Raw genomic sequence first — 25,561 nt, 5'->3', positions numbered from 1 at the left:
TTTATTTATTTGGGTAATCTGCTCTGATCTGTATGCTCACTACTTATAATCACTTAAAATCTATCTTTCTGTAGTTAAGATATTTGTTTTATATGTTTTACCTAAAACAGTGTGTTTGGCTAGGAGTGCTTGGGGAATCTGCTCAGGACCAAAAATTGTTCTCTCCACATTGAGGGAGGGGCAGACTGGGAAATAAACTTATTCATCAGGCTTTTGACCAGGGCAAGACAGTACAGCTCTGGGGTCCTAGACGGTGGAACTGGGGGCCGGGGGCAAGCCTTCATGTAACAGCAGCTGGGTGTGTCCCTGCCTGTGTAAAGGTTTGTGGAAGTGGAGGACCGAGAGCGGTCTGCAGCTTGTCATAGCAAGACAGTGTGAGAGGGAGCCCAGGCTGATGAGTCAGAGGGCCCGGCGGTATCCCAGTTCCAGGTTGCACCCTGGGGAAGCCCATCACACCAGCAACCAGTCAGAACCTTGTAACCCCTTTGCAAAGAGCTAGGCCGAATGCTGCTGGCACAGGGCTCTTCTGAACATCAGGGCAGAGCCAGCTCTGCTAGTTCACTGTGACCTCTACAGTAGTCCTGGACGGAGTTGGGTTGTGGGCATGCCCAAAAAGGGAGAGTGGGGTGGCAGCAGGTCAGGGTGGCTCTCCCCTGAAAAGCCCACCATGCCAGAAAGAGGGTCAGGAGCAGGGGGCATTAAAACTGGCTCTGTACTTTATTCTCGTGTGTGTGTGTGTGTGCGCAGTCCAAGTCACAATCTAGCTGCATAGAAACAATAATGTTAGCAAAGCATGAAAAGAGTTACTGGCATCCAACCATGCAGAACCAAGTCAGTTTTAGGAGAAGACAGGCCTTATGTTAAGGCCCACGACTAGAAGTCAGGAGATGTTGTTAGGTATTTAAAGAGTGCTTAGCATAATGGGCCCTGGTCTATGAGTGGGTGGTGTGACCACAATACAGATAATTAATAAGAAGAAATATTGCTACTATTGTCTACCATATAGCAATGTAAAGCATTTTGAAATCCTAGAACGGGAGGGATGTTTGGATACTAAGATGGTGGGTGCCCTAGAAATACCTGCTGGGAGCCAGCTAGCTGGCCAACACACAGTTGAAATTTGGGGCACTAAGTATCAGATACTTGCACTGAACTGTCTGTGCTCAATTTATAACAAAAAGTTGGGGAAAAATGCCATTGAGCACATTTGAATAACCAGTAAACCTGAGAGAATTGAAATCTGCTCATGGGCATTCCACATGCAGAAAGAGAGCTAATTTCATGCAGTAAAATATTCCCTACAAATTATTTGCTCAGGCTAGAATATGTGGCTTTACCATAAGCCTTGTGTAGGGATAGCACATAGCTGCATTGCCTTACGAACAACACAGGGAAGAAGTGCCTCTGGGATACACAGTTTCTTCCCCCACTTGCCCCTTGCTCCTGAGGTAATTTGCCACTGACTCATACCGTGAATAGATTACATCACCCTTCCAACACCAGCTCAGCTGCTCCACCCATTCCTCATCTCTCCCTGTCCACCTACTGCAGGGAGAAATATAAGCAGCCACCCCTCCGGCCTTCCCCTCCCAGGAAGAACACCTCAGAAGAATCCAAAACAGAGGTCTGTTTGGGCCTAATTTTATGCCCAAGATGAGCACCAGGTGACCCAGACTCAATCAGAGAGTGTTGTTGAATCATTTTGACGCCTACACTTCCCACTGTATCGCCACCACCGCTTCATCCTTGGAACTTGGCTGAGGGGCTTCTTGATCCCCAGGCCCCCTGACTTGTCAGCACACTCACTCCGCAGCACACACAGAGTGTAGTGAGTTGGCAGTGGCCGGCAAGAGCAGGGCATGCAGCTGCAGCCACCCTATCCCAACCCACCACACAGGCAGGAGGAGATGATCAGACATAATCCAAGCTTGAGTGGGCTGGGGGGGTTTCAGCCTTGACCTGACCTGAACCCAACACTTTTAGTCAGGTCCCATCAGGTTCAGGTTGGGTTGCAAGGCCCTAACCCAAAAGAATCTCCACAAGAAGAATGTCAAGGAGTTTCCTCAACCGTTTCATGTAGTTTTTTGCATGGGAAGAGATGTTTCTCCCCAAACTGATTTAGGATTAGATTTTCAGAAGACTGATACTTACAAAAGGCTGCAAAAAGAAGAACAGGAGTACTTACAAAAGGCTGAGACCCCTGTTTGAGGGTGTCACAAATCAAATGACCAGCACCTCTAAGCACCTGATTTACACCTGCAGGTAATTAATGAGATGTAAATCTGCAATTTTTCACTTGCAGTTGAATTGCAGGTGTAAATTGCACTTGCATTTCACTTTTGCAAGCACAAATTGTCACACAAAAGTTGCTGGGTATTTTTAAAATCCGGTCCTTCATCTGTTTCACATCACAGAGAAGCCACCTGAATATTGAATTAAGAGAGATCAGGAGACGGAGATTAGGAAAAAGAAAAACTTACTGACATGTCGGTCCTGAAATACTGTGATCTGTTTCACCCAGCCTCGAGATCTTTTATGCATTAATGTAACTTTTTAGCGTGACCCAAAGTTTGGGTTAATAGCAGGCCAATGTCCCTAGGATTGTTACCTTGTGGGCTTGAAAACTAGAAAATAAAAATTGCTTCCAATTGTCAATAGATGACTGAAATTATAATGCATCTATTTTAACATTGATGCAGGGTAACAGAAGTGATAGAGTTGATTCTTAACCTAGCCCCAATAGCAACCCACTCTGAGCTGAAGATTTTTCTGTGTTCTTTGGTGCCATCAAGTGGCAGTAAGTCTGAAAGACAAAAATACTATGGAAATCTTATTGTTACAGATAGGGATTTGAGGTCATACAATTAGCATATATATGAGGTAAAGTCTTCTCCCCTGGTTTGGGAGTCCATCAAAATGTAGCTGCAAAGGCCAAGCAGATAAAATAACATATACCAGTGTTTTAACCAGCTTGCAATGTAAACCTTTTAAACAGTGGAAGCTACGCTTGGATGTTCTATTTTTGATAACTGGTTATTATAGCAGCGCTTGCAGATGCAGCTTGGGGGAAGGTCATGTTAGTCGGTTCCTAGAACACACTTGATTTTTGAGATGTAGGACTTGAATCAAATTTAATGGCCAAATCCTCAGCTTGTGTAAGTCAGTAAAGTGTAAAGTCAATGGAGCTAAGTTGATTTACACCAGTAGAGGAACTGTCCTTAAAAATTCAATCCATTCTGAAATGTATAGGGCTGTATTCATGAAGAAACTTAGACAGGGACCTGCTGTGTGTCACCACACGTAACTTGTAGGTGCCTAGAAAATCACTACGGTTCACAGTCTAAGTTCGGCACCTAGGCTCCCTCTACAATGAATGAGGAGAGATAGGTGCCTCAGAATGGGCTTCACAAAAGCCAGCAGGCTAGGCGGCTCCCTGCCTAAGCTAGCCAGTAGCAGATGCTGACAAGAAGGCTGTCCTAAGCCCCACCCCTTCAGAAAGTTCAGCACTTGGGGTTCTCAGCTGCAAACCTCTCTTGGGGTTAAGCCTCTATGCCCTTTTGTGCGGAGAGGGGTTGAAGATGACCTCCCTCATAACCTTTCGTCCTGTGGTTCAAATACTCACCTGAGATGTGGGGATCCCCCAGTTCACGTTCCCCCTCCACCTGTCCATCTCTCCTATTGAAGTTGTTCCACTGTGGATATATAATGAAAGAGAGAAAGCAAGCATGAGAATGAGGCTGCAGCCTGGTGTTTGGAGAGCTCACCTGGGAGACCCAGGATCCGGTCACCTTGCTCCAGAACCTTTTTTAAATTATTTATCCACAGTGGAACAGCTTCAACAGGAGAGACTGAGGGAACATCATATCAGAATATCCCATAGCCAAGTGGCTAAGGCACTTACCTGACAGGGGCCAGATCTTTTTTCAAATCCCTTCTCCCTCTCAGGTGGAGGGAGGCCTTGAACCAGGAGTCTTCCAGATTCTGTGGGAATGCCTTGACAGCTGAGCTATAAGAGAAGTCATCCTCATACCCCCCTCATCTGTTTTATATAAGCTCACCTCTAGGCAACCGATCCAGTAAGTGAGCTCTGCGCGCACTTGCTGGATTGGGCTCCGCAGGTGAATTAACTGTCAGAACTCCTGTCTTCCCCTGGTTCGTGCATCGCTCTGGGGCTTAGGCATCCAGATGTCTGGTGTGGAGCTGCCATGTACATGCTCAGAGGCAGAAACATAAGTGCCTAGGGAACTTTTACTGCAAACATTTAGGTGCCAACCACGTTTAGGTGCCTACAGGGTTCAGCAGCAGCTCAGCTGGGGTTTTGTGAGTGGGGCCTGATTCTGGGATTTAGGCACCGTATAGTGGCAGTTAGGTGCATAGGCACCGACTCCTTGGGGGCTCTGAGGCTGGAGCACTCACGGGGAAAAAAATAGTGAATGCTCAGCACCCACTGGCAGCCCCATAGATCAGCTCCTCCCCCTCCACCTCAGTGTCTCCCGCCCACTGGCAGTCCTGCTGATCAGCTCCTCCCCTTACTCCCCAGCATCTCCCGCATGCTGCAAATCAGCTGTTCAGAGGCGGACAGAAGACACTGGGTGGTGGCTGGAGCTAGGGTAGGGCATGCTCAGGCAGGGAGGTGAAACGGTGGGAAAAGACAGGAGCAAGGGTGGGAAGAGGTGGGGCTTTGTGGGAATGGGTGGAGTGGGGGCGGAATCTGGGGCAGAGTGTGGGTCGAGCACCCCCAGGGAAATGAGAAAGTCGGCGCCTGTGGTTAAGTGTCTAAGTCCTTTTGCGAATCTAGCCCCTAGTCTGATTAGACTTGTTTGTTTCTTGGTTGTATACATTTATAAATAAATGCATAGTTTCATAGAGTTTATGGCCAGAAGGAACCACTACATCATCTAGCCTGACCTCCTCTATATCACAGACCATTAAATAACCCCTGCTTACTCCTGGACTGAGCCCAATAACTTGTGTTTGACTAAAGCATAACTTGTGTTTGGGTAACGTATATCTTCCACAAAGGCATCTAGTCTTAATGTGAAGAGATGGAGAATCCACCACCTCCCGTGATAGCTTGTTCCAGTGGATAATCACCCTCACTGTTAAAAATTTTTGTCCCTAATTTTTAATTTGAATTTGTTTGGCTTCAGCTTCCAGAAATTGATTCATGTCATGTCTTTCTCTGCTAGATTAAAGAGCATTTTAGTATGTGGTATTTGCTCCCTGAGAAGATACTTACACACTGTAAGATCAATTTGCTTTGCTTTCATGTCTAAGCAAGAATGAAAAGGGGAATTTACACAAAGCTCAGATAAATTAATTTCTGTTGTTTTAAGAGCTGGAAAAGCAATGAAAACCCCAAATAAAATATCTAGCTAGGAAAACCAGTGTCAGTTCCTTTAAAATAAAACCAACACAAGTGATTTTTAAAGGAAATTTTTATGGTAATTAGTCTAAAAGATATTTTAAATACTTGATGGTTTATTTAAAAAAAAGAAGAGTTTAAAATTGTTGAGATATGTTTGAAAAGATCTACATACATAAGGATTCTTTCATCAAAGACATAACAGATTATATAGTTTATGTAGTTGTGGAAGCAGAGAAAGAACTGACAGGAAGGGGATTGCAATGCATGACAGTTTGTTAGCAAGAGTCACGCTAACTGTAACCCTAATAACGCGAGATTTGTAGAAGCGAGGATTGTGTGAAGCGAGTGGGAAAGAACTGTGTGAGAAGTTGTTTTGCGACCTTGTGTAGATAATATGGAATGTAGACTAGAGTCTAAATAAGTGAGAAAAATAAGATATCAGGATGACCTATGTATAAACAAAATGCAGCAGTTGCTCATTATTGTCTGTAACAAAGGTATGCTTGCTGTAATTGTTTACCTGTTGAGAGACCTGTTCAGCTCTCTCCCTCCACACAATTGCTAGAGATAATAAAGTATCTGATTTGCTGCATCCAAGCAAAAGAGTGAGAACTCTGTTTTTCTCCGACATAGTGAAAAATATAAACAGGGGAATCCCGAGTCGGAGTAGAGAGGTTATATTACCTCTGTATGTGGCATTGGTGCAACTTCTGCTGTGTCCAGTTCTGGTGTCCACAATTTGAAAAGGTTGTTTATAAACTGGAGAGGGTTCAGAGAAGAGCCATGAGAATGATTAAAGGAATGGAAAATATGACTTATAGTGATAGACTCAAGGAGTTCAATCTAATTAGCTTACCAAAGAGAAGGTTAAAGGGTGGCTTGATCACAGTCTAGAATAAGTACTTAAATGGGGATGAACAAATATTTGATAATGAGAGGTTTTCAATCTAACAGAAAATTGGTATAACAAGATCTAATGGCTGGAAGTTGAAGCTAGACAAATTCAGATAGGAACGAAGCATGAACTTTTAACAGTGAGGATAATTAACTACTGGAACAACTTATCAAGTGTCATGGTGGATCCTTCATCACTGGCAATTTTAAAATCAAGATTGGATGTTTTTCCAAAAGATCTACCCTAGTACAAGCAGGAATCAGTTCAGGGAAGTCCTGTGGCCTGGGTGATGCAGGAGGTGGGACTAGATGATCACAGTGGTCCTTTCTGGCCTTAGAATCTAGTTCAAGGTTTGACAAAAATGTACAACACAAAAGGCCTCTGAGAAGAGAATAAAACCTAACTTAGCTCATTATGTATAACTGTTGCAAAGGTCTCCAGACAGTAGCCAAATGGAATGAGTTCAAAAGAAAGCACCCGATTCTTCATTGCCTTGCACATTGTATGCTCTGTACATCTGTGTAAAGTGGGTGCAAAAGGCTACTGTCCTGTTGTGGAAGTGTTTTACATGGATTTCGCACAGATGCAAATGATCTCATGAGCTGCAAGACCGTGGAGAATCAACCAGAAATTTGAGGGGTTTTGTGGATTTAAATCACACTAATAATGTTAATTAGACATTAGAGAGACTTTTGAGCAGCAAAGTTTGGATCTGTATTTTGAACCTTTGAGCATGAGGATGCTTGGCTGGGAATTTTGGTTTGGCCCCTTATACAGCTCTCTCTAAAAGTGTATACTTCCTCACAACAGCTTGTGAGGTAGGAATGTGCTGTTACTCGCATTTTACAGAGGTAGAACTGACGCCCAGATCCATACAGGGACTTGGCTGACTTTTCAGTGGCTGGAAAAATCCCTGGAACAACACTGGCATCCACAAAGCCTGAGCTAGGCACCGGGGCTCCCTCTACAATGAATGGGGAGAGATAGGCGCCTTAGAATGGGATCCACAAAAGCCATCACGCAAGGTAGGGAGCTGCCTATTCTAATCAATGGGAGATGCCAATGAGAGGAGTATGTCCTAAGCCCCGCCCCTCTGAATGCAATGCCCAAGTCTGCGACACAGGGAGGCACCTATCGCTGCTTGAGAGCCACAGCTGGGAACCGTCTCCTGGAGTTAGCTTGGATGGCTAAGATGCTTCTTGGGAGAATGAGTTAGGTGCATGCCTCCCTCCACACTAAATGGATGGAGGAGGAGGTGAGCATTCCCCCCATCACTTTTAGCCCAGTGGTTAGAGCACTCACCTGGGCTGTGGGAGATCCAGGTTCAATTTCCCTCTGCCTAATGGGGAGAAGGGGTTTCAAACAGGGTTTTCCCACCTGGCAAGAGACAGCCCTAGGCAGTGGGATAGTCTGATATGGGTTGTCTAAGTGCCTAAATTCCTTTCAAAAATGAGATTTTTTAGGCTCCTAAATCAGTTAAACTTTACAACAATGAGCACAGCATCATCTTTAAAAATCTCAGCCTAAGTGACTCACCCAAGGCCACACAGGAATTGAATTGACGGAGCAGGGAATTGAATCCCAAGCAAGCTAGTGCCTAACCACTGGGTCAGCGTTTGTTTAGGGACAGTTCTGAATGTCTGTCCTAGATCCGCTGCTGATTCTGAACTCCTTCTCCCACCTGTGATATCGGGATGATGTTTACAACTCTAAAGTGGCTGCCCCTTTCCTGAGCAGCACCTCCGTGATGAGTAGCTGATCCCAACTAACTCATAAAGAATGCCTTCTTACAGGAATTTTTCCCATCATGTTTTTCTGGGGCTGGCCCTTTCAATTTGGCAGAGTCAAGTAGCTGCAGTCCTGAAACGGTCATTTTGCAACTGGCTGTATCTCTTTCTTCTTCCAGCTGATAAGAACCAGTTATTTTTCCCTTTCTTGCTGAAGGGAGGATGCATGGGATTGATTGGGGTTTGGGGTTTTGGTGTGTATCAGTTTGACATGAAATAGCTTTTGGCGATTAAATCCCTTTTAGGAATCCCACTTTCCTTTTTTACTAGCAGACGTCTCAACCTTCCTCTGCTCCAGAAATAAAATCTTAGTCCTGGACCCACAAAGGGACTTATGTGCTGTGACACTAATTTGTAGATGCCTAGAAAATCACAGGAACAACACTTGCGATTCACAATGCCTGAGTTAGGCACCTATATGCCCTATACAATAAATGGGGAGAGATAATCACCTTAGGATGCGGAGCACAAAAGCCAACATGCCAGGCAGGGAGCTACCTAAGATTGCCATCTCCCATGGGCTATGAGAGGGGTGTGTCCTAAGCCCCTTAATGACTCTTTATTTGGCCACAGTGGAACAGCTCCAGTAGGCAATGTTGAGGAAGCTCCCCTCTTTCAGAGCATCCCATAGCTCAGGGGTTAGTGCACTCTCCTGAGATGTAGGTGACCCCTTTGCAAATCCTTTCACCTCCTCTGGCAGAGAGGGGACTTGAACCTGGCTCACCCACAACATAGGTGAGTGCCCTAACCACTGGGCTAAAAGTTGTAAAGAAGGCAGGGGCTCGTCCTCTGGCAGCCAGATGTTGAATGAGTCCCAATCTGGTGACCTCGAAGTATGCTACTGATTCAGGCCTGCATGTGAGACAGGTGGGTGATCACCTATCACCCCCTGGGAAGTGAATCGCTCTGGGTCTTAGGCAGGAGCTAGACGGACAGACACCTAGAGTAAGGCAGCAGTGCATATGCCCAGAGGCAGAAACTTAGGTGCCTAGGGAACTTTGACCCTGAAATGTAGGCATCTAAACTGACTCAATACCTATAGGGTTTGATGGGAGTTTTGTGGATCATAGTGGAGTTTAAACTGGGACTTAGTCTGGAGTTTAAGTGCCTAGGTACCTTTATGGATTGGGATCTTAGTGTCTCTTGAATTTATTGTTATGCTTTGTTTAAACTGCCAGCCCTGGTAATATAGACTCTGATTCAGCCAAGCTAAGCATATGAATAATTCCGTAGGCTTCAGTGGGACTGCTCACATGCTTAACATTAAGCACCTGTGTAACAGGGTATTGATCCTTTCAGCTGTAAGCCATAATTGGTTTATGGCCAAAATTTGGGGAATTTAAGTAATCAGGTAGAGCATGTGATTAAGGAGTCATGTGATTGGAGAGCATATGACTACCTGTGAGACTATATGAGGCAAAGGTCTTGGCTCAATGTGAGAGAGGTGAGGATTGAGGAAAGAGCTGGCTGCCTGATGGAACTAAGTAGATGTGATGTAAGCGGGAGGCTTGTTAGGTAACTATGGTAAAGCTGTGCTACAAGTACCCTAGGGTACAGGAAGGGAAACTGAGGCAGGAGTACACCTCGGGGAGGGTTATGGGGAAGATCATTTTGTTACAATGTGCTTGAGTGCTTTGCTTATGGGGTGGCTATAATATGTATATTTAATAGGTTCCATGCCACAGGCTAAACTTGGGCTAGTATTGTAAAAGTAGTGTTGTGAAAGCCCTGCTGTGAGACTATACTGATGTCCCCTTTGCACCTATATTCTACTTATGTGGTCTCAGCACTCTTGCATGTTCTGTTCTTCTGAAGTGAAGGAATAGTTGAGATAGGGATTGTATGTAGAGACATGTAGACAAACATACATGTCCACTGTACCCTGTGACTATGCTTTGTCCCTCTCTTCCCCCCCCTTCCCTGGTGCAATGTCTGTCGTACAGGACCTATGTGGGGAGCTCTCTGTGACTTCCCAGAACAATTGGCCTGGCCCTTTTTGCTCCCTCTGCTGCTTCCTGGCTTCTGTGTATGCATGTTGCCTTCCAGATCTTCTCTCTCTATTTTTGCTTACAAAGAGATTCTTTGATTCCCAGTATTCTACTAAAGGATCCATTAAAAGTTAGCAGGGGATTTTATTATAAGGCAGTTTTTGTGAAATTGTGATGGCAAGTGGCTGTACTTAATTATCAAGTGATGAAATATTGAAAGCCCTTTAATTTTTCAATTTTCCCATCAAAGCAAAGTCTGCTTAACTAGCTCCTCCAATATTGGCCTTTCTTCCTTGCAAGCAACTCAGGTTGGCATAATTTGGAGACAGAGCAGAAAGAGGACAGATACAGGTCTTGTTTTTCCAGATGAGTAACTGTACAGTAAGTAGAGAACAGGCAGTCAGACCATGTTGTGAACCTCTTCATCTAGCATGCCAGGGGAGTGCGCTATGACTGCTGTGATGCCCTTCTCAGTTGTGATCTCCAAAAGGAGGCATGTATAAAACCAAAGGCAAACTTAGCTCTGCTGCTGCTTCTGTGGGTTAAAGTGGAAAGAGCATTACTGACACCTAATGGTGAAATGAATGTCTGCATTTTTTCATGTAAAAAGCAGTGCGTGTGGAGAATTAAGGGAGCCCCAATTTCCCTGTTTCTTGTTGTTACCAGCTCAACTGATGCTTACTCCCTTTGATTTAGGCACAAACCAAAACTCCCCCCCTCTTGGAACTTGAGATCCAAACCACTCTACTCCACCCCATTCTTTTCAAGTGTATCTTATACCAAGGGGCATGACTCATTTTAGTCCCACAGCTACCTATGTTCCACACAAACGTGGTGTCCTCTCACTTTGATCACTGAACATTATTTACATCAGAAATAAAGAATCGTGAGACTGAAATAAATGGACCCTCAGGATGTGTCCGCAGAGCCGCTGGGAGGGTGATTTCCGGCCCAGATAGACAGATGCACTAACAATAGCAGCATGGCCGTGGTGGCACAGGTGGCTGCTCGGGCTAGCTGCCTGAATATGTACCCAGAGGTTCAGGTGGGATTAGCTGCCTGAATATGTACCCAGAGGTTCAGGTGGGATTGTATTTGGGTGGCAGGCCCAAGCTGCTGTTTGTACGCCACAGCCACGCTGCTATTTTTAGAGCACTGGCATATGTCTGTCTACCCACTCCGGGAAGCACCCTGCCAGCTGCTGAAGGAAAGTGTCAGTGTCTTGCAGGAATGCTTTTTTTGTACGTCCTTGCTTGTCCATGTATGTCACTTGTTTTGGACCCTGACCGCTTGAGAAGTAGGCTGGTCCCATCTCTGTAATGGCCAAACCCCTGAGCACGCACAAACACTGAGGAAATTTGGCGCACTCTCTCTATGGCTGAAGATCTGATTGAGGGGCTTAAGCTATCTCTAAAGGTGTGTGTGCATGCATACACAATAGTGTGCAACTCCTTCCACACTTGTGCTCAGATGTGTTCAGGAAGGTGGAGTAACAATGAATACACTCCCTCAGAAAGCAATCCAGACCCAGGAGGTGCATCTAACTAGGGTGGCGCATGTGCAGTATGCAGCGCCAGCCAGTCAGGTCAGAGGGCATCTGAGGAGTTCTTTCAAAAAGGCAAAAGTGGCAAGTGAGGGCACAAAGCTGTTGGATAGCAATGTAATACGAACAGCACAGGAGCACCTGTGGCCTATGTGAAATGACTTGGAGATATGCCTAACGCTTCATGAACAGCTGTCTACATCATTAACCCCACAATCATTACTCTCTATGCTTTTCAATTTGGAAATACCTCTTTTACGGTGAGGGTGAGTAACCATTGGAACAAGTTACAAAGGAAAATGGTGGATTCTGTCTCTTGATGGCTTAAAATCAAAACTTTCTTGAAGACCTGCCTTAGTCAAACGTAAGTTATTGGGCTTAGTGCTGGGGTAACTGTGTGGCATTCTGTGTCTCAGTGTTAGACAGCAGGTCAGACTAGATCTAATGGTCACCTTTGGCCTTAAAAAATCTCTAAATCTTAATTCTTTTACAAGAAGAGACCTTTAAAATGAAACTCTTGTCCGGTGATGTTGGATATGGAAAAATGCAAAAGCGTATTTAATAGGTGTATAATGCTTTTCCCTGGTGGTGTTAACAAAACATGCCCTCCCCAGACTGTAGGATGGCATAATACACCCCATGTAACTGCTGTCCTCCATCCAGGCCCGAAGTAGCCATAGCAGGGACCAGAATCTGGCCTCCTCACTAGATGCCATGCCATAGGCCCCATAGTTTAAATGGGGATGGAAAAACTGCCCTCAGTCCCTTGAAGTAGCCTCTCCAGGTTGAGGTACATCCATGGCCGAGTTTAGGGCATGTTGACGGAGAAAACGTGGGTTTATGGTTCTGGTTCTGATCATGGGCTTAGAGTAGGATTCTATTCCTGGCTCTTGCTATGGAGCTTGACCAAATCGCTTAATCTCGGTGCCTAAATTCTCAGCTGCAAAATGGGCCTAGCAATCTTGATAGGCTCCATAGGGCCAGAACTGTCCCTTACACTGTGTGTGTCCTAGAACAATGAGATCTCTAGCTCCGCAGGAGCCTCCAGGCATTACTGCAGTAGAAATCACTAAGTGCCTGGTAGTGGCCTGCTGCAACCTGTACTGCACCTGTCCCATGGACAAAAGACCTGACTCTCCATTGTGTTGTTACTCCAGCACCTTTCTAATACACTTGTCTTAGGAAACAAAATAACTTCTAAATTTCGTAGATTTGGTGCCTAGTTGGTTGACAGATACCATGGAGCAGGGGCACTCTGTGGGATCAGGTTGATGCACACACCCTCTCCTTTTGTTGCTCTTTGTGGTGAGTTTTCATGCCTCATCAGTGATTTTGCTCTTAGTATGATACAAAGGCCCCTTGGCATGGAGTCCCCTGTTCTTTGCAAACAACTCTCATCTCTGATGTGACAATCTCACTACATCAAATGCACTGCTTACAAGGTATTTGTTCATAAAGGGTCACATTAAGGTCTCTTGAAAGCTTGCAACTTTGATTGTAATCATGGCATGGTGTGTACAGGTGATACTTAAGGCATAATGTAACTATATTTAAGTTGATGCCCGTATGGTCTTACAGTTAAAAAGGAGTAACCAGAGATTTGTAGTACTTAGTGATGGCCTATTCATGCAGGAGAGAGTGACCTCCAATCCCTTGTATTTACATCACTGGCAATAAGGCTCAATTATCTATCCTTTTCCCTCATCCCCAAACAGTCAATGGAAAACCAAGAGAGACCACTGCAAACAATTGAAACCCCATCTGTTATAATGTTCCTGTTTTACATCCAAGTGATCAACCTCTATGAATAAAGACCAGACTGTCCCACTGAAACACAGTGGGCAGAGGTACTCTGGATCCATTCACTGAGGAGACAGCTTGTGGTGTGTGTGTGTGTGTGTGGAGGGGGACTTTTTCATGAAAGTTTGGATCCTGGTTCCTGTGAAGCCAGGCAGTTCTGCAACAGACTGAACTTTGAGGAGGCGGGGGGGAACCTACTTTACTAGTAACTATTGATAAGTGTAGGCCCTAAGTCATGTTTAATGACTTTGTTTTGCGTTATCATTTGTTTCCATCACTTTGTTTCTAGTGGAATCTTTTATTCTTTCTTAAACCTTTTGCTTCGTTACAAGTGCTATGTGTTATATGGGAAAAGTGGTTTAAGGTTCAACTGTAGTACACTGCTCCTTTGAGACCAAAGGATCTGGGATTTCTGAGAGTGCCAGGGGCTGGATATCCTGGGGGAACACTTCAAGGGGACTAGGGTGCACCTGTTAGCTTGCAAGGTAACGACAGGGCTGACCTAGCCCAGAGAAGAGTGCTTAAGTGGCTGAAAGGCTGGTGGTGTTGGGGAGTTGACACCCAGACAAGACACCATCTCTGAAGGCAGGACAGAGTCAGTCAGCCCCTAAGTACCCCAAGAGCTGTCACAGCATCTGTTTGCAAAAGAAAATACAGTGCTTGCCCACATTTTGTATTGAAATACCAGGGAGGTCCCAGTACTCATTTCCACACCTCTGCGATGGAAATGAGATTTGGGGAGCATCCCAATACTCTACAGCTGTTATTGGAAGGGTGACTCCAGCCTGAAGCAGGGAGTCACCCAGAATTGCACGCTTTGGGGAAACAGCCCTAATAAACAGGAGACTGGAGCCACAGCCAGAGTTCTGGGTAGTTTAAACGGAGCTATGGAGGAAAAAATGTGTTGGCCCAGGAACTCCCCTCATGTCAATAGGCTTTTCAGCCCCTCACACAGCTATTGTAGGCAAAGGGGACTCTCACTGCAGCTGTCAACAAAATGAAGACTGAGCTGGCTGACTGTGGATCTGTTAAATGTAAAGTCCAGCACTACACTTAACCAGCAGTGCTTATTCTGTGTGTGTATGCGCACTTAAATCCAAAGTCCGCTCAAACTGTGGCTCAGTACCATGTACCTTTAACCTCCCCCAGAGAAACATTGATGCTTATGAGTATTGGCAGACACAGGTTGCTCTCAAAAATGATCCAGTTTTGCCAAGCTAGGTAAAGAATGTTACCTCAGTAGTTGAGGTGTTCTGTGTTTCCTGCCGCTCTATAGGGAATGCCTAGAGAGAATAAAATATTCAAGTAATGTTATGTTGTTACCTACAACACATGCTACTTTAATGGAAGGAAAAGAAGGAAGTTCCTTGCTTATACTATGAGGAGTAACTTAACAAGAAACTGACAAATCGCCACAGGGCCACTGTTCCTCTCCAGCCTAAGATACCACCTTGGGCCTCAGAGGGGCTGAGTTCAGTTCCTGCCTCTGCCCTGGGGGTGGGAATGAGGAATAAGAGTTGCAGATACATTAGCTCAACTACATGGATCTGACTGTTTAGCCTTGTGGAGCTGTAGTATGAGCTGAGAGTCTGGCTTCAAGGGACTTTGATATGATGCTAGGGCTCAACCATGCAAGCTGGCTCATGCTGCTCCCAAACAAGCATAGGCCTCTCCGTAAAGATCTTTCCCATGACTCAGCCTGCTTGCTGCTTTGCTTGTTGCTATTGAATCAAGGGATTATTGTAGCTCTGAGCAGCAGCCTCCTGCTCCCCCAGGCACTTCTTAAAGCACATCCTGGCTACTTAGCCTGTGTGCTAGGGTTAAGAGACAGCCCTGAGGGAGTGGGTTAAAAGACACTGAGCACGCTCAGCTCTTGCACCGGTGCTGAACATAACAGGGTTGTGGGTGTGTGACTGACAGTAGAATTTGGCCCAACTATTAGTACAATGTTGTGAGATTACCTGGGGAGGTAATGCTAGGGTTACCATATTTTAATTTAAAAAAAGGACACTCCACAGGGCCCCGGCCCCGCCCACCCCCAGACCTGCCCCTTACCCGCCCCAACTCTGCCCCCTCCCCTGAACGCTCCGCGCCCCCCCCCCCCCTGCTTCTCCCCCCTCCCCTGCTTCCCGCAAATCAAATGTTCGCGGGAAGCCTGAAACAGGGAGGCAACAGGTAAGCTGGGGTGGGGTGTCGCGTGACCCAGTCCAGCCCCCCCGGCCGAGCAGCTCCCTTCAGCGGCCGGCTGGCCCAGGCCAAGAGGCTCTGGCCCCGGTGTCTCCTGCCCAACTCGGCTCGGGCCCTGGGATGCCCGCCCTGGTTCTGACCGAGCGGCTCCAGCCCGCCCTGGCCCCACCAGCCCCCGTGGCACCGGCCCCAGCGGCCAAGCGCCGCCAGCCCCTTACTCCCTATTTTCCTGGACATGTCCGGCTTTTTGGGATTTCCTCCCGGACGGGGATTTGAGGCCCAAAAAGACAGACATGTCCAGGAAAATCCAGACGTATGGTAACCCTAGGTAATGCTTTAAAATTGGGGATAGCAAATAGGCATAATTCAGAGTTGTATACGGCAAACTGAATTTAAAGAACCTTGCATGCAAAAAAAGTACTTAACTCATGAAATATGAACGCTAAGGTAGCCTTTGTCACCTTAACTCTGCCCACTTTACAATATAGGCCTAGATTCTCAGCTGTGGCTGAGGAGTGCTTGGCTCAGCTGAGGAGATGGAGTGCAAAGACACCCTGCTCCCAGTTGTGGAGTCACCTAAGTGCCTTTCTAATCCCCTGTCTAAATTAGAGTAAGAAAATGTTTCAGCAGCTAGAGATTCTCTCCTCTCCAGTTTAAAGCCATACCCCCTTTTCCTAGCCATGCCACCTGGGCCAGAGGCTGGGGAGGAGATTGTGTAGAAGCTGCCAGTCAGCTCTTAGCTGCTTGAGAAGCCTCTGCTTTGGGAAAATTCTCTCTAGCTGCAGCCTAAACTGGCTGTAGGGTAGCTTTGTGGTGGTGGAGTGATGCAAAGCTGCCCCATCATCCAGAAGAATCTGGCCCATACTCTCCCATAATGCTGTTGGTTTCTCTGCAGGGCTGTTATTCATCAGCCAAGTAGAAGGGTGCACTGTGAATGAGGCAATGGTTTGCTATCCGTTCTGGACAAAGGAAAATTATTTTTATTTATATAAATATATTTTTTAAAAATTCTGCCTCCATGAAAGGGTCTGCTAGACTGCACTGGAAGGCTCTGTCTTGCACAGCCTGCTCATTCCAGGAGGCCAGGTTTCATAGCATAATTTTGAGCCTCTAGTGAGCATGTTGATGCATCATCTAGAATGAGACCTGTTTCATTCCATACATTCCCTCACAGCCCATATCCTCCCCCCTCGACACATACAATCCTGGTCCAAAGCCCGATAACAGCTAGGTGAATGCCTTGTGCCTATGGGCACGTGTTTCAGCCATTTTGCACAGTGCAAGATGTCTCCTCGCATATCTCAACAGCGGGAAGAAGAGGATGGTTAGCCATAAAATTTGTCTTCCAAATTTTGACTTTTTTTTTTATTTGGATAATTTGCCTATTGTGCTTCAGGCCTGATTCTCCTTTCACTTCTAGTGCTATACGTCAGAAGTAACTCTATGGAAGTCAATGGCCCTGACTTTTTTTTGTTTCTCCCCCTTTCCCCCCACTTACCCAATTGATTTGAATAGACTTTCTCCAGTGTGGGAGGAGAATTAGACCTATTATCTTCATAAAAGCTACATTAATGGTGGTATGATGCTCCTTCTTATAGCTATGGCTAATGAACAATCCTGCAGGAATTCAAATGGAAAACGTTATTTGTAATGAAGTCACCTATGACCAGCCAAAGTGCTGTCTATTACACTTCTGAAGAACTTTATTCCAATGAAGCTGAATCGTAGCTACAATTCAATCAGAAGCCCACTCAGTTCAGTGTCTAGCTCCAGTCTTTAGTGAATAATTCCTCTCATTTATTGGGCACAAGAAGTGAGAAGCTTTCTCTATAGCTTGTCTTCTATCCCCACTTGTTTCCCTTGAACAAACATAGTCCTTGTTGCCATTGCAAGCAAGATCTCATTGTCCACTGACAGTGGTTTCTCTCTCTGTCCCATAGCAGTACATGCTGATGGAGTACAGGATCTCTATATCTCATGTGATACTGCCTGGCTGTGGAGTGAATACTGGCAGGATGTTTCCGCTTGCTTCAACACTAGCTCCTTTCTGGTAGTGGGGGAGACTGGGCCTCATTTTGGCATGTGAGGCTCCAGCATGTGCCCCTTGTCTCCTCTCCTAGAGGATGTGGATGTGTCAGCCGATTGAACTGGCAGAGTGTGCTGAGAATAACAGTTCTTCTATCCAGTTGCCCCATGAATCCAATCCAGTCAGTGACTGGTGAAAGCTAGCCTTTGTGATAGGCTGAATGCAGTGAACATCCCTCATTACAGCACAGGTTAATGATCCCTCATAGGACCATGTGTGGGGGAATGGATAGCGAGGGCCAGGTTGTCTGGCCCTTGCATGGATGCATTGTGAGCTCTCGGGAGAGGGAGACACAAGGCGCCTTCCCTGCTTGTGCCTGGTATAATCAGTCTGCACTCCAGGCAGCTTACAATTGTTCCCTTCTATGCCCCCTGGATGTACAAGAAAGCCTGAAGGGGCCAGGCAGATGCAGATGCATGTTCCCATTCCTCCTCTCAACACAGGCTGGCTGACCTGGCCAGCTGCATGGAGAGGAGTATGGTGCACCCTGGGGAGCTATGGAAGGACTTGGACCTCTTGCTGCACAATTCTTCCTGGAACACCCCATGTGGCAGTACAACTCTACCACTGCCCCAATACTGGCCTGTGTCAGCATGGCACAATGTGTCTCTTTCCCCCCACCTCCCCCAATAGGCAGAGTACCATGCAGGATGATTACTTGCCTTATAGGAAATCTAGTAGGAAAGCTGAGTGCAGGCAATTGTAGGTGTGCAACTCCACTGAGGTCCATGGAGTTTCACAGGTGAAGTTGAGAGCAGAATTTAGCAGACTGGGTAAAATTTTTCAGTCATCCAAGTAATTTAGGCTCCTAATTCCCATTGACTTCCAGCAATCCTTAAGGCCCAGATCCTCAAATGTATTTAGGCACCTAAATCTCCTTAGAAAATAGAATTCAGGGTCCCATGTCCCTACGGTGCTTCTAGAAACATTACCCTCTCTAATTAGGGCAGCCTTTTTCATAGGCCAAAACCAACCTGCAACTACTCCAGGGCATGTCCACAATACAGGTGGAAAATATGTTGGGGGACCTAGTTGTAGCCAAGGTTCTCCTTGTAATGCAGATGGGGACTTAACTGTGTCCAGGAACCCTGGCTGTCCATTGAATGGAATGAGTGCTGTAGGATTCAGCCAACTGACCTTATCCCAGGCACTTTTGACTCAGTAAGGATTGAGTAAAGTTAATAAAATGATGGGAGGGGGAGATGTGAGTGAAGGTTGTTTTTTTTTTTTGTTAGATAATTACTTAGCTTGTCCCATTTATCCATCCCTCTAATGCTGTGGATGGAATCAGTTGGGTAGCTACTTATGGGGCCAAATTCTTTGCTGGTTAATTTGACTTCAATGAAGTTTTGCTGATTTGGACCAGAAGGTAACTTGATGTGTAAACTGCACCACTTTGTTTTAAAGCATTTTCAAATTAAAATTATCTACCAACTCTTCTGTTTTCTGCTGGCAGCATTTGAGAGATCCTACTCCTTCTGAGTTTTCCACCACAATCTGTAATGCCAGGTGATGCATCTTAACCTGGGCTGAAAGGGTTAAAACAAAGAGCCAGGCCTGGGGAGCAATATTTGCATTTTGGCTACAGACCTTGACTCACTGCCTATGCTGTATGTTAGGAGACCTACAGGGACAAATAATACCTCTTGTGAGGAGAGAGCAGGAGCACTACCCACATGGAAGTGCTGGGGACCTTATGCTTCCCCTCACCTACCTCATACAAGCATGGTGCACCTTTTGAAAGGCATAGCAAGTGCTTCTCTGCAACCATCCCACTGCACAGAGGATGGAGACATGGTCCCACCCAGCTGTGCCCTTTCCACAGCCTCTTGCCAGTCAGACCTCTAGCCAGTTCACCTTCCTCTTCACACTGGAATACTCAGCCCCAACTCACAGCTGCCTTCTGTGAGGATGTTCTGTGGGGAAGAAGACCATATGTCCATCCCCCACATTTCTGCTATACCCATGGAGGTGCAGGTGTAGTTGTGGCCAAACTGTTCTGAGAGGCACAGTAAGTTGCTTAACCAATCTACACCAATATCCTGTAATAAATACTGTTGGGGCTCTTTGGTTATTTTTCTTACAGTGACCATACATATAGGGTGCCCCATTCTGTCCCCCAGTAACATCGGGGCCACCCAAACCTATTCCCCATGGGCATTATCAAAAAGCCCATCTGAGGGATTCATCTGAGAGTCGAGTCATTGTTTTGCATGGCTGGGTGCCAAACACAGACCACTGTAATTAAAAGAAAATTGCATCTTTGTGGGTTTTCACTTCCTTGGCCACAGCAAGTGCCCCTGCTGGGTGGTAAAAGGCAACCGCAGCTGCTACAGCTGTTAGTCTGGCACCAAAACAAGAACTCAGTAAAACTGTCTTCTGTTCAGCTGGTAAACCCCATGTAGGAGCCTGCTGGCGCTTCATTCTAGGGCATTTGTTGGAATTAGCGTGTGGTGGGTGGCTGTGTCGTGTGTGTGAGGAGGGGGAGGGGGGGTATTTTTTTTTTTAAACTGATATACAAGAAATCAGCCAAGCCCAATTTTCTGCCAGCCATTTGCCCCCACATCAATGCTTTTCTGTGTGTGTGGGGGGGGGTGTAATGATGTGAGGTGCACACATTTAGGAAATGTTGAACCCACTAACAACAAGCCGGCATTTGGTATAATTAGAATCCAGCTTGCTGAGCTAAACGAACCAGCTGAGTCACCGTTCAACAGCAAAGTGACAAAGCACTGTCTACAGTGCAATTTTCTGGTCGATATTTTCCACAAAAGCCTTTTTTTTTTTTTTTTTTTGCCCTTTTCTCCCCACCCCCGATTCCTTTGTTCGCAGGTTAGAACAGCCTACAAGTTGCAAAAGCCCAACATCTACTGAGCTGTTTGATTTGCCAAACTCCTAAATCCATAGCAAAACCTATGGGTCTCTTTCAACTTTGTCATTTGCTGGCGGGGGAGAATACACTCAACTCTGTAAAAGGAAGAAGCCTCTCAAGAATTGTAATGTTGTAAGTATCTGAGATAATAGAGGGAGCTGTCCTGTTGACAGGGCTGGAATGGAGCCAGTTTTAAAACACAATTTCCCTTTTTGAAGTAAGGAGCTTTTGCCCTCCAGGCTTCTACGGACATTGAATCAACAGTTGATATTAAAAGGCTTTGGCTTGACTTGTAACAGTCACTGCAGGGATAGTCCTCTGACTGGCTCTACCTGGCGTATTTATTCGGTTTACATATAAATTAGACCCAGTAATGGAAAATTGCTCTTCTGTATCTCAGAGGTGTGGGTCAGAAGTTTCAAACTTCAGTGTCTTGTAAAAAAGCTAGTTTCTTTATTTAAAGTGTTGAGCATCCTCTGCTCCCATGGGTTTTGGGAGGAGCTAAAGAAGCCAGTCAACACCTTCGAACATCTGGGCCTCAGCTTGGCTTTCAAAGATATTGAGACACTAACAGAATGTACCTCTGTGTCCACACCCTATGCTGTTCTAGTAATCTTGGCCCAAGGTATGCCTTGTGAGATCTTCTGAATACTCCTAATTTGCTGGTCGATACTATCCTGAGGAGGTGTGGCAACATTGTTTGAAGTTAAAATGTCCCTGGATAAGATGTTCCGAACCACAGCAGAAGTTGGCAGACAGGTCTGTCTTGAATAAAGAAATGTGTGCTCTGCTTTGTTTGCATTTAAGTAGTAAATAGTCATCAAGCATGAAGGGTAGGCAAAGAATCCTAAAACAGGTGAAGAAAAGCAGCAGGGAACATCCTTCTTCATAGACTTTTTGTCTCCAGAATCTCAGCTGGAAATTTTTTCCAAGAGGGAGACTGACACTATAAAAAGGAGGGACAAACACCTCAAGACACCCCTCTTTTCTCTTTCTCTCTCCATCAAGTGACCACATCAGAAGTGAAAAAGGAAGCAGCCATTGAACTGGAAAAGGGTCCTGACCTAAGAATTTTGGTGGGCAAGACTGCTGAGAGCATGTGGTGAGAGAACCTTGTGTTAAATTTAACAATATAAATTAGGCCCCAGATGTATGTATCTTTATTTTTCTTTTAACCATTTCTGACTTTTATGCCTCATTACCTGTACTCAATCTCTTTGTGGCTAATATACTTGTTATATGTAATCCAATGTGCTTAAATTGAAGTGTCTGTGAAACTCCAATTGGGGTAACAAGGTCTGTGCACATTATTTGAATCTGTAGTACTAGAAATACGGACTTTATTTCTTAGTCTAGGAGATGGCTGGGTAATGCAAGACAGATGTTTCTGGGGGGAAATCTAAGACTGGGAGTTTGTTGGGGTCACCCTGCAGTGTAGGCTGCAGTGCACACACACACTCACCGTTGGGAGTGACTTGCATGCTCGAGGCTGTTTTTGTGAGCAGGCCAGACTGGAGACTACAGGAGCAAAGTCTTGTAAAGGGCACTCCAGGTTGCAGGGCAGGGAAGACACTGCTACTCATTAGTCTGTATTGTAGCCTGGGTATGTACAGACACTTAGCCCCCACTGAACAATGGGGGTTAGGTGCCTAAATACCTTTTGAGGATCTGGGCCTGGATGCTTAAATCTGGGTTTAGACATCTAGCTGTGGGTACCAATTTCTTTTAAAATTTGGCAATATGAATTTCTGAAAAGGGGTCAAAATTGAAATAGGGGTCAATCCTGCCAACTCCTATGGTCAATCCTTACTTTGGTGAGCTGTCCTACTGGCATCAATGGTGCTGTTCTTCTCCCCCATCCCTCCTCCAAGCAAGGATCAGTCATGTGAGTTGGGGGGGGGGGGTTGCGTGATTGAGCTTCTAGTACGGTCTAGGAGGATAGGGGAGGGAGAGTATTTTAGGGAGAAGAGCAGATCGCACATGCTGTATTTGATTTCCATGCTTAGCTCTCATTGATGTCAAGCTGGGGTTACACAGAGAGCTAGGGCAGAATATACAGCAAGGGTACACTCTGAGGTGGCAGATCCACAGAGGAGCAGATTCCAGAGCAGGGGCATTTTACCACAAAATATAATATTCACAGGCACAAAACATTTTGGAACACTTCCAGGGAGAAAAAGAATCCAGTTAGAGCTGCCCAGGAGGCCAATCGGTACAGGTCTCCCTGAGAGTGGGGAAATAGTTGAGGAAATACAAACCACAATGCTAATGAGTGACCTGGCTGTCATCTGCATCCCTGCCAACTCTCCTGGCCTGGTCTACACTAAAAAGTTAGGTCAAAGGAAGCCACCTTAAGTTGACCTGTTTAATGTATGTGTCTACACTACCAGGTCCTTTACTCTGACCTAAGTCACCTCTAACGTTGACTTCTGTCATCCACCTCTACAAGAGGTGTAGCCCTTATTTAATTTTCATGGGTCAACTGCAAGGGTAGTGCGGACACAGCATTGTGTAATTTGATTTAATTGGCCTCCAGGTGGGGTCCCACAATGCTCATGCGTGACTGCTCTGGAGATCATTCTCAGCTCTGCTGCACTGCAGCCAGGTACACCGGAAACAGCCCCTCCCCTGCTAAAGCCTTGGGAATTTTTGATTTCACACTTCCTGTTTGATCAGCACTGGGAGCATGCCAGCTTGAGCACAGCTAATCATGGAGACTACATGTCCCAAACACACTCCAGCCTGGTCTGCACAGGAGGTGGTGAATCTCATCGCTGTGTGGGGAGAAGAGTCTGTGCAGGCAGAGCCCCAATCCAGCAGAAGAAACGCTGACCCCTATGCAAAGATTGCTTGTAGAATGGGGGAGAAGGGCTACATGAGGGACACACAGCAGTACCATGAGAAAATAAAAACTTCACCAAGTGTACCAGAAGGCAAGGGAGGCAAACAGTCATTCTGGTGCTGAACCCCAAATATGCCGGTTCTACAATGAGCTGCATGCAATTCTCAGGGGTGACCCTACCAGCATCCCCACAAACAATGTGGACACCTCACAGGTGAGAGTCTAGGGACAACAAGGAAAATGATACGTGGATGAGGAAGAGAAGGCGGAGAATGGAAGACAGGTGAGTGGTGGATCCATTCTCCCCAAGAACCAGGAAATATCTTTAACCCTGGAGCCCTGTGGGTCACAAGACATCACAGTGGCTGACCATGATGCCAGGGACGGCACTGTGATGGTACCTCTCATAAGGCTTTATAGGAATATGACCTAACTGGAATATAGTTTGTGCTGCCTGTGCCATGTAATGTAGCTCTATAAAGGTAATGGTCTACTATATCTATTCATCCTATTTGTACACCTATATCATTTTGTACTTGAGGTTAAGAATATGGACTTTTATACTTGCTTGATTTCTAAGTAAGCTTTGTGAGGCATTTGGTCAGCTTCTTTAGGAAGGAATTTGCAAGGTTAAGTACCTGATTAGGAAGCACTTGGGGCAACAATGCATCTTGGAATGCTCCAATCCACATAAGAAATCTTCCTGGAGACACATAAGATACCATGTGGCCAATGGCTTCTGCCTGTAAAGACTGTGAGTCATGCATGGACATGTGACTTGCCCAGGTGACTCCAGAACTCCATCTTGGAGCTGGGCTTTGCATAGGAGTGAGGAGGGGGGTCTCCACCCACAAGAGAGTCTATTTAAATCCATGGGAGACCCCTCCATTTTGTCTTCAGCTGGCTAAAGAGGGAGCCTCTCTACCCCCCCAGGCTACTTGAAGGAAACTGGAACAAAGGACAATAACTACAGGGGGTGTGAGGGATTGCTGGACCAAGGCTAAAAGGAGATTAGCCTGTAAAAGGGAGCATTCTGGAACTGGTGAGGATCTTATCTGTATTCAATTTGATTAGACATAGATTTGCGCATTTTTTATTTTGCTTGGTGACTTACTTTGTTCTGTCTGTTACTACTTGGAACCACTTAAATCCTACTTTCTGTATTTAATATCACTTTTTACTTATTAATTAACTCAGAATATGTATTACCTGTGGAGCAAACAACTGTGCACATCTCTCTAGCCGTGTTATAGAGGGCGAACAATTTGAGTTTACCCTGCATAAGCTTTATACAGGATAAAATGGATTTATTTGGGTTTACATCCCATTGGGAGATAGGCATCTGAGTGTTAAAGACAAGTACACTTCTGCTAGCTGCTTTCAGGTAAACCTGCAGCTTTGGGGCAAGTAATTCAGACCCTGGGTCTGTGTTGGAGCAGACGGGAGTGTCTGACTCAGCAAGACAGGGTGCTGTATCCTGGAGCTGGCAGGGGTAAAAGTAGTCTTGTCACATCCAGTAGCCGCTCCCAAGGAGGTTTCTGTGATCCAACCCATCACCCCAAGAAAGCAGTTTTTTTTTAATGTTTATATTTAAACACATTGCTTGGAATTTTCTTTCTTTGCTTTGGAGCAAGGATTGCATTTTTCTGATATGGTCTAGCCAATTGTAATCATTGTGGTCCTGTTAAGTTATTCCCTTGATAAAGGCTACTCCATATTTTCCCCACAGAATTTAGAATGAAAACATCACTTTGCTGTCTGCGATTTGATATGTTTTAGGGGAAGGAACTAATGACCGGTCAGGACTCCTTTTTTCAAAAAGGAAAAGTAAGCCTTTTTCCAAAGTATGAAAAGGCAAGTTGATGATAGTGTGTTTGGTGTCTAGGGATATTTGCTGAAGCCAAAGGCTACACTGTGATTGTTTTCAAGACACTCTACTTTTCCATGACTGCAAGAATATGATGACCCTTGGCTCCACACCTCCCTCAAACAGTCTGTAGAGAAGAGTCTGATTGAACTAAATCAATGCAAAATTCTCAGTGACTGGTCACTGTTCTCAGCATTTAAAAATTGTTTTTTATTGCAATTTAAGCAATTAATCATTCAAATGTGAAGTTCCATTGTTACAAATCTCACTAACTTGTGAGTAAGGGGTGCTACTGCAGCTGTCCCGTCCCCAACACCAGTCAAAGT

At 45.6% G+C, this 25,561-nt stretch overlaps 1 long non-coding RNA gene across 2 annotated transcripts in view; it reads left to right on the top strand.

Annotated features, from left to right (window-relative positions):
* Positions 1-9,467: 9,467 nt before the first annotated feature.
* LOC135983804 (uncharacterized) overlaps positions 9,468-25,561 on the top strand; it is a 45,762-nt gene continuing 29,668 nt past the window's right edge. Inside the window, exons 1-3 of one of the 2 annotated variants that reach the window (XR_010601621.1) lie at positions 9,468-9,545; positions 20,487-20,658; positions 21,535-21,628. This is a non-coding gene — a long non-coding RNA (uncharacterized LOC135983804). Of the gene's footprint in view, positions 9,566-20,486; positions 20,659-21,534; positions 21,629-25,561 lie in introns of both variants that reach the window. The other variant, XR_010601622.1, reaches the window with a different exon arrangement.

Source organism: Chrysemys picta, chromosome 5 (assembly GCF_011386835.1).
Source record: "Chrysemys picta bellii isolate R12L10 chromosome 5, ASM1138683v2, whole genome shotgun sequence".
Taxonomy (NCBI): Eukaryota; Metazoa; Chordata; order Testudines; family Emydidae; genus Chrysemys; species Chrysemys picta.
This window is presented reverse-complemented; position numbering and strand designations above follow the sequence as displayed.